At 40.4% G+C, this 10,150-nt stretch overlaps 1 long non-coding RNA gene across 1 annotated transcript; it reads left to right on the forward strand.

Moving 5' to 3' along the window:
• Positions 1 to 1,798: 1,798 nt before the first annotated feature.
• On the forward strand, positions 1,799 to 9,791 carry LOC140587581 (uncharacterized). The gene is made up of 5 exons (XR_011989223.1): positions 1,799 to 2,026; positions 3,723 to 3,915; positions 4,217 to 4,321; positions 7,173 to 7,265; positions 7,490 to 9,791. It is a non-coding gene; the product is annotated as an uncharacterized lncRNA (long non-coding RNA).
• The last annotated feature ends 359 nt before the right edge of the window (positions 9,792 to 10,150 follow it).

Here is a 10,150-nt window from a genome sequence, read left to right on the forward strand (position 1 = left end):
TTGAGGCAGACTTAATTAAGGAGTTGTGTTCTAAGTTGGGTGTCACCAAAACCAGGACTTCTCCTTATCATCCTGAGGGAGATGGTTTAATCGAAAGATTTAATCGCACCCTGAAAGACCAGTTGAGCAAATGTCTGTACCAGCAAACAGAGCCATGGGATACCATGTTAAGGGCAGTCCAGTTGTCTTATAATACTAGTGTACACAGCAGCACCGGATACACCCCTTTCTTCCTCGTTCATGGACGTGAAGCTAGACTGCCTGTGCATTTACTATTCCCCTGTCCTACTGAAGCTTCCAGCGCCTCTGCCGGCACCCCAGCAGGGTATGCTACATCTGTCTACAGGAAATTGCAGTTTGCTTTCAAGCTCCGTCAGGAGAATCAGGAACATGCTCATGAGCAGCAAAAAGCTCAATATGACAAAAAGGTCAAATATACCACATACAATGTTGGAGACTTGGTTTGGTTGAATGATCCTGCTCATTCCCGGTGTAAACTGGCCCCACGTTGGAAAGGACCCTACATTGTAACAGAAAATGTTCAGTCTAATGATGATCATTCTGTACTGTATGCTATTCAGCCAAAAGAAGTTCCTGCAAAGACAGTGAAAGTGGTACATCATAACCGCCTTAAACCTTACCTGTCTTCCACCTATCAGCTTGGACAAACAGTCTCGGATGCATCATCTCCCATAGTACCGCCTCTTGAAAGGGAAGTACCCACTAGTACTTCTAATCCCTCTACACTTGCTGTCAAGGAGAACTTGCCTTCTGTTGTTTTTACTGGCGAGGTCCCTAGTTGGAGTTCAGCTAGGTCTTTGCTTTCGGAGCAGTCCCCACTGAACTTAACACAAAACACTGGACAGGTTAATGTCACACAGCCTGGTGACATGGATACTGTATCCTTAAACATGGACCGTCCTGAAGCTATGACTCTGCAGGGTATGCTGGACCCTAGACCCTTAGGTCGCAGGCCTGTCAAATTGCCTGCAAGGTTTAAAGATTATGTTGTGGAGTAAAAAAAAAAAAAAAAAAACAACAACTTGTTTTCCGTTACTTGTTTTAGACCATTTGCTGCGGTCCACATAAACACCATGTATTGTTTATTGTAAATTTGGGTTATATTGCGAAAATAATCTGCACATTGTTTTGTCCGGTTTAAGGACGTTGTTACTTTATATAGGTCGAAAACGTGGACATTTCTTTTCCCACAGCGTCACTAATGTGAAGTTGTTTGTTTAAAATTCCTTGTATTCTATTTTTGCATGTTTCTGTGAAGGACTTTTATTTTGGTGTTGCGTCCTCTGAAAAGGAGGGGCTTATAATGTGGAGGAGGAGAGCAGAGTAGGTAGTGGCGGGCAGAGAGATCGGTGTTGATCTCTTCCCTAGTTCTAGGCCTTTGCTCAATAAAAAATATTAGTTGTCGGTATTTTCAAGTCCATCATCTTTATTTACATCCACCCACGGGCAGCTAAAACTCCACGCCTTACAATATATGTAAACTCGTGAGCAGACATCTCGAATTGAAAATCTCACGCAAACCAACTGACCAAAGTTGGCAGCACTAATTTATTGAATAGATTTATTTTCAGATTCATTGTCGCCAACTTTGGTCAGCATGCTGGCGTGAGATTTTCAATTCGAGACAAACCTGCACACACTGTGACACACATTCACACCCATTTACGTGTATGTGACAGTTTTATTACCTTGTAAATACTGTAGTTTGTAGGACTTGCAAACTACCCCAAGATTTTTGATGTAGCTAATTTTATGTTTATAATGGATTAATGTAGATTTGCTGCATGTAAGTAAAGCGTTAAAGTTGGCAACCCTGCGGATTCGGAGTGGCAACCCTAAATTCATACGGCCGAATCCTGAGTTTCGGTGTCAAATTTCCGGGCCCTTCCCATATTGCATTTATTCTACGCAATTCCAGTCTCAGTCTATGACTTATTTATTCCGTGCAAATCGACATTTACCCAAAGACGGATAAACCTACCGGACCAGAAGAATTCCCTAACTGGTAACTATTTTACGCTTAATGGTGTAGATGTGTGCGTTTCACTGACAGTCGGTATGATGTGGTATGAAATAATAAGCCTGTGCTGTTATCCAACAATTTTACAGTGTGAGCTACTTCTACAAAGAAAAAAAAAGTGGTTCCGCAGAGCAGGGGGTGGCGACATTAAAATGAATCCGATTTCTGTTAAGTTTTATTTGGGCTCCGCGTTGCCGACTATGCAGCTGATTGTTACTCTTTCATTAGCAATGTATTCTAAATTTCCAAGTGTCAATATATTTGTCATATGTACAGTACTGTGCAAAAGTCTTAGGCAGTCAAAAGAAATGTTTAAAGCTGTTTATCTGGGTAGCAAGTGTACTTTGGCTTAGAACAAAAAACACAATTTAACATTAGAACATGTGCAAATTAAGAGTAACACAATAAAAACTAGTAATAATTTCTTCTGTTTTCTAAAAAGTTACTGATATCTAGTAGAATGGTTAGATGAACACCGCTTCAGTTCCCAAACTTCTCCTCAGGGGCACCTCAGACATTCCATGATTTTGTTAAATTTCACTAACAGCTCAATTAAATAATTAAATAAATTGGTTTAAAAAGTCAGTGACAGATTGACTAGTTGTATGAGGTGTGCTAGTGGCCAAGTCAAAAAATACATGGCTGCACTGGACGGTCGCTGCAAATACTGGGATGATTTTAGCAGCGGTTCTGAAATGGCTAAGCTGACACACTTTGAGAGGAATAATATCATAGATTTACTCCAACATGAGGATAATTTAAACATCATTCTCTTTGCCTGCCTAATAATTTTGCACAGTACTGTATGTTAACACAGTGTTAACATTACAGTGAAGTGCTACATACATTTACACTTACTTCATATAGGATAAACAGGAAAACAAGTCTGTCAGCATTGCTGGATAAGATGAAATAAATTAAAATTAAGAATGAAAAAAGTCGTAAATAAGGAAATGTCTGTGTCTGTGTAACTTTCCAGTACATACTAATATTACCATTTTACTAATACTACAGGTATCTATTGCTAAGGCATATTCGCTTGTTTACAGGATCGTGTTTTGTATTCATCGCAATAATAAGTTTCAGGGATCATTAGGGTCAAGCAATTTTACTCTTCCTTTGCATGTATCTGGTACCTTTTTGGTAGCACCGGCTGTTGGGTACATATAACTAACGCATTTCTTATATGGAACACAACAGATTATTTTGAATAAACAGTAAAAATAAATCACAAAATGTATACATGGATTCTTTATTTTTTCATTTTCAAAATACAGGTTTCGATTCAAGTAACTTGAGTTACACGGTAAATTAATGTCTATGTTCTATGTCTTCTTTGTTGCTAAAATCGTTGAGGGTGTAACCCCCTTTTCTACATGAAGAATTAATTAAACATCTTACACTTTGTCTTCTTTTTCGAGTTCATCACTGGGTGTGACCAAGCTGCCAACGGGGAAAGACGCATAACCTTTCTCAAATGTGCATAACTAAAAGTACCTGATGGTAGAATTCGGCCCCAGGGTTCTATCTACTACCCAAACATATAATTTATCAATATTTTTCTCATCCAAGACTGTAGTATCATTCAAAGATCTGCTTGTTTAGTGTGAAGGAGACGCCCCTGGACGTGCTGGATAAGGGGACCACAGACCAGTGTCCTCAGTTCTATTTCTCCCCCCAGTTCTGAGAGGAAGATGACCTGCCTGCTGGTTCTGGTGCTGGCTTGTGGAGCTCTGCTTATCTCCACAGAGGCCCAGCAAGACTACAACAGTCTCCCTGATCTCTACAAGGAGGCCATTAAAGTCGCAGTCAAAAATGCTCATCAAGGTACCCGTCAGCACATGAATTTCTATGACATCCTGGGCCATCCAAAGGTAACTGCTGAGAAAATGTTTACAAAAGTGTGAAACTTTCATCATCTGCAAGCTGAAGTAATGAGTATCACATTGATTTTGATATTTTCATTTCAATGCATATGATGCTTAATGTCACTTAACAATGAATGTGGTGGTTTTATATCTCAGCTCTGGTCAATTTTACCTTCTCACAGTTTCCCTCTGAATCTGGTGCATTCAAGTCTGTGACAATTTTGCATTTTTTCCTGATTGTTGTTTGTTATATAGACTTTAAAACAGTTGTAGGCAATTTTGTATATAACATGTTTATGTGATTTAGCTCGGCAGTGAATCTATTGATATCGAGATTCTCTTGAGAGCAACAGAATGTGCAAAGTCAGCTGTACCAGATCATCGGGATGACTGCATGTTTATGACCAACAGGGTAAGTAATGAGTCACTGGACTGTGAGCACTGGACATGTCAGTTACCAAATTAATTTTGGTTAGTAAATTTTTTCAATGCCCTCTGGAAGAATGTTGGCGAGCAACAAACAAACAAACAAATAAATAAATAAATAAATAGGTGGCCTCAAACAGCCAGTTCCTTCACCTTATTCTGAAATTTTAGCAGAGCAAAAGCAAAAGGCTGGATTATCAGGCAGAAACAAACGCTAATCATCTGAACGGCGACCTGTAGAGTATGCCTTGAGCTATGACACCTAGCTGGCCTTATTTAAAGTGTCAAGGATCTGGGCAGCTCGGGTGCGGGAACGAAGCATGACCAGGGCACAAAAAGGGTGGACGACCCACTGGCGGCTCCAAGAACAAAAAATGGGGTTTATTAAATAAAACAGAAAACACTACAAACACAAAACCAAAAGGACCACGCAGGGTCAAAAAACTAAAGGGGATAAATAAAGACTACAAATCACAAATAAACATAAACTGGGCAGGGAAACATAATACAAGTGATGTTAAGCTTCACACCCAAGCTCTGAGGCATGTGTCAAAAAAAACGATACAGTACGTTCTGAAGCAGAACTTCGATGCTTCTTCCGTTGTACCCTAAACACGTGACCATGGTGATCCGAAGCTTCGTTCTGCGCTCAACCACGTGACTGTTTCAGAAAAGTGAAAATGAGGCGGGAACCTCAGTGACCCCAATATACCACATACTGAAGACCCTTTGAGGTTCTGGGATATGCACCAGGCTGTGTATCCACACTTATACAAACTTGCAGTACAGTTTTTATGCACTCCAGCGTCCTCCGATCCATGTGAGCGGGTATTCCCCAAAGCAGGAGAAGTGGTGAATAAAAAACGTAACCAACTTAGCCCCTGCACTGTTGAACAAATACTGTTCCTGAATAAAAATCTGTAGACTAATGGCCCTCTTCCGTTACACTAGCACCCCTTCCCAGTTAAGTCAATGGATTCCCAGTCCACAAGAAGTCACATTCAATGTCACCAGGTCATTAATGTTCATGACGCACTACAGACCATTAGAATTTTTGTCAATTTATAAATATTCAGATTCACTGCACTCACTCAAAATTAAGTGTTATTTCCTTATTTGACCACTTGGTGTCGCTAATGGTCACCATTTCGGAAGGCTTCGAGTACTGAACCATTTTTCGACACACTTGAAAAGGAAGCTTCAGTGCTTTGAAAAGCTTAATTTTGCCATCACTACATAATACAGCTCTAACCTCAAAACCATAAGACAATCACATCTGAATACAATCAACAACAACAATGAACCACTGGGGAACTGAACAGAAGCAGGAACTAAAATACTAAGAGGTAACGAGACTAACACAGGACAGGTGAGGCTAATTAACAAAGACCAGGGAAACGGGGCACAGGTGAAACTAATAAACTCAAAGGAACTAAAAACCGGGAAACTAAGAACTAACCAAGGAATAAGAAACCAACACTGGGGAATTACAGACAGGTAAAGACAAGCAGGGCCACAAGGAACAAAACAAAAACCAACTACAAAATCAGACACAAGAACTAGAGAAACTCCAATGAAACAATAGGGATAATAAATACAAAAACAGAGGTGGTGGGATTCAAACACAGGACAGAAGGGTACACAGACAACTGGCTGCTCAACGTGTTAAACCAAATCTGATTGCTGCAATCAGCATTAAATGGTGCTATGATGGTGGTGATTAATACAGTAAGCTGACGTGGGGTTTCATTATCGTAGTCTGTGTGCATTTACATATAAGGGCCCACTTTGGCATTGCAAACTAGTGATGCAGACTGACATCTGCCCTTTGATAGGTGGCTCATAAAGGGGCACCGAATATCAGTATCGGGATAAAAACTTGGTATTACTTGGTATCCGATCGAAAAGAAAATCAGTGGTATTACCCATCCCTACTATTCAGTCAAAGGGGGCTCATATATAGGCTACGTTTGTGGTGAAAGGGCGGGACTTAACACCTGTTTTAATCTGAAAGCCAGCAATTTAACCTGATCAGAGCAGGTCAGGTGTGCAGTACAAATTACCATTGAAATTTATCTAGTTTAAATAGTGAACTACAATTCATAGTACCTAAAACTCGGTGAGCCTCTAGAAACCTGGCTAATCCAGTAAACACGCCCCGTAGTACAGCAGTGTAATCAGGGTCACTAGCTTGATCGGAGGGCAGTATTTTAATATAGAGCAGTGTTCAGTTAAATGGCATTTGCTGTCAATACGTTTTGTTGTATTTGCTTTGTATGATATCGCCTTATGGTGTCCCTGCTTTGGAAGCTCTTTCCCCTAAAATTGTTTTGTTTGATTAAACCCTACTGAACTGTAGGGTGACTGAACCCAAATGAAACCTGGTTCAGGAGAGGTAGAAACACTGCGAAGACACACTGAACCTAATAGGATTAAGTTAGACACCATTGTCCAGTCCTTAGTTGTTTATTTGCAGTGGGATTATGCGTAGAACACAGGAACATAGGTACATACACAGGAATATCCGTGAGTGTGGTTCTAAAATGAATACTTCTCAGCTTTCGGCTGAGAAGTTAACGAACTGAATAAACCAACTATACGAGCTGCCCGCATCCTCACTTTGCTCTCTTCCGGTCATACGTCTTACGAACGCACGTTACCAGTCCTCGTACGTGTCAACTTAAATAAATTATAATAATTACCGGGTCTTTTCTACACCTGCAGTCCAGCAGCTTTGCCCTAAATCTTTAGATATGTCTTTACTACACATTCTGTCATTGCATTTATTACCTACAACTCTATCAATACTGTTTTTGTGTGTCTGTGTGTTTTTGCAGCCATTTATTAACTGTAGAGTTTGCAGCAAACGGTCCGGTAATGACCTTACGGATCCATCAGTTGACTGTGCGCCACAAAAGAGAGTGGATAAAGTAAGTGTAAATTAGATTTGAGAAACTTTGCATTATGGAAATGTAACAAGATCAGTTAACTGTGAGACGTGTGCTCAGAATATAAAATGTAAAATTTTACCAGTGTATTATTTTATAATGATGAATTTATATTTATTGTGAATAAATGACTACAATCTAGGTCTATATACAGTATCACACTCTGATTAAAGTGCTTAACTTTTCATCCCCATTTTGCACTTAAGAACAAAAGGTGGGAAATGTGTCCACGTATCATTGGAGGAGATACTCTCCCAACTGCTGGCTAAGAAAGCTGAAATCGACTGTCTGAGCTGTTTCTGATAGCTGGTGGTCCTGCAGTGTCCCAAGAGGAGGAAACTATGAGGGAAAATGCTTTGCTTTGTTATATAGGTGTAATCAGGATGTAATACAACATTTAAAAATTTCTGACGCAATTCCAATTAACCAAATGAACTACTTAACACCATTTACAATGACATGTCATTTATACTTTTACCAAGATAATAATTATTGTAGTGTCCTGTCAGTAAAAATGCACTGCTTAAGGTCCCTCTGGCGGATAGCTCAGGAAATATCAGCCCTGTAAAGCGAGACGTAAGACCGAGAGTTTTTTCACCAGTGGTAAACTTTCTAATTTCTACTACTTCTCTCGAAATAATGACACACATTAATAAAATACAACTAATAAAACAAAAATAATCTATCATTCTCCTTCATTGTATTAGCTGTATACTGATTTATGTTCTTTTGAAACTCTATGCCATTTATACGAGTTCTTTGGTTCGCCTTATTACATTATCAGCTTTACATGGATCAAGTTTCACTTATAGAAAATTAAACAGCAGACATACTCAGATATACCGCAAATCATTTTCAGTTATTCATTCTGGCTGGCTTTCTGAACCACTACAGGACTCAATAGATCCACCCCTGGCAAACTGTATCGTCAGGACCCGCCTTGCGTTAAGTACAGGGTGTGTCTGCGCTTAAGCACAATGGGATCTTAATTATAGTATGTGCTCGTCATTTTAAATTTAATATTGAAAGCCAGTGTAACCAATAAAAACTAGAACTCCTACATACTACTTTTTACACATCTCATACCCTGAAGGTTTTATCGTCAGCAGTGATATAATGTTTGATATTTGTGATTACATCCTCATTGTCGTGTCGAGCAACAGGAATGATGCAGGAGCAGGAATTTAAATGAACAAAATGGGGTTTTATTAACTAAGGATTGAACAGAAACAAGTATGATTGTGGGGGATCCAAAACAATAATGAAGGGCAAAGGGGAAACACAGAACACAGGGGAGATAACATTAATGTCAGGAGAACACAGGACTGGGAAGTACTTTTATATGGGAGACCAAAAAGGGAGCAGAACGAGAGGCAGCATGAAAGACCAGAGGAGGGGGACTGAGGGAGCAAACATGAGGGCTGAAGAATGACGTGACCCAGGACCAGACAAGGGCTGAAAATATCCATGGTGGACAGACCAGACAATACAAGACGGAACTCCAGAAGGACAAAACCAACCACTGGACCAGACACAGAATGTCACAAGGGGAACAGAGCAGAACAAGACCAATGACAACCAGAGAGCATGGCACACACCTGACAAGACGAGACAGGACAGAACTGGGGCCGGAAAGCAGACAAAGACAAGACTAGGGACTGCAGGGAAAGGAGACTGGAAGCACCATGGGACAGAAACAGGGCAGACAGTTGGAAGGAACACAAGGACAGGGACAGAGACACTAGTGCAGACCACAGAGGACATAGACCAGAGAGATACAAAGGTGGGACAGGGTAATGGGACAAAACCTGGGGCATGGGTAATATGGTTCTTCTGGGTCCCCGGGAGCTGAGGCTGGATGCAGGGACGTGGATTCTCAGGGGTGTTGGAAGGTTCAAGAGACTACGTGGCGCCATGGGAACAATAGGACTGGGACTGATAGACGCTGATGGGCCCACAGAACCGGGACCCAAGGCCATTGAAGGGACTCCAGGGCCAACACCGAAGGACGCTGATGGATCTGTAGGCTTGGGACCACTAGGATACACAAGGACTGAGCTGGAACCACTGGCAGTCGGCGGAGCTGAACTGAGACCTCTGGCGAAAACTGAATATTGAATTTGAGGCTTTATTGTGGTGTAACAAGAATTCCTTTATAAGACATTCTAAGGTTGTAGATTCTTATCAGCTGTGTTCACCACTTCATGTTCACAGAAATGTGCTCAATACTCTGATTTAGTGTATGTTGTAAATTAAATAAGTAATGTATGGTGGTGTGGTCAGTCACATCCACTGCCTCCTCAACTCCAACACATTGTGAATCTAATTAGTATTACAATATTCAGTAGAGACAGGAGGGTCATTAGTTAGTAAACAGTGCAACAAGTAACATAAGGTGGTGCAAACTGTATTCAAACAAAGCAAACCCAAAGTGCACTGTCCATTTCCTCCCCTGTGTTCTGAGTTCACCATTACTGGAATAAATCGTGCTTCATCATGGCTCCACAAGTTTGTGGCTTCATGTTTTTCTTATACTCTTTCTCAAGCTGCACATCAAAACCTTTTCATTCAAAAGTTACTAATTCTAAATACTGTATTTAAGAGATTACGCTGCAAAAAAGTCCTGTTTTTAAACCAAATGTATCTCAACTGTGCACCTCATTCTGAAAAAATGGAACCCCAAAATTTTAATGTAACTCAGCAGAGGGAAAAAAACATAAAAAAATACCCAAATACCATAAAAATGTTATACCTGTGTTTTATTAATTGTTTAGTTCATATTGTTTTCTTTATCAGCATCTTAGTTCACCCATCCATCCATCTTCCAGCTGCTTACCTTGGTCAGAGTCATGGTGAGGCCTGGAAAC

The sequence above is a fragment of the Paramormyrops kingsleyae genome, unplaced genomic scaffold (genome assembly GCF_048594095.1).
Source record: "Paramormyrops kingsleyae isolate MSU_618 unplaced genomic scaffold, PKINGS_0.4 ups375, whole genome shotgun sequence".
In the NCBI taxonomy this organism is placed as follows: Eukaryota; Metazoa; Chordata; class Actinopteri; order Osteoglossiformes; family Mormyridae; genus Paramormyrops; species Paramormyrops kingsleyae.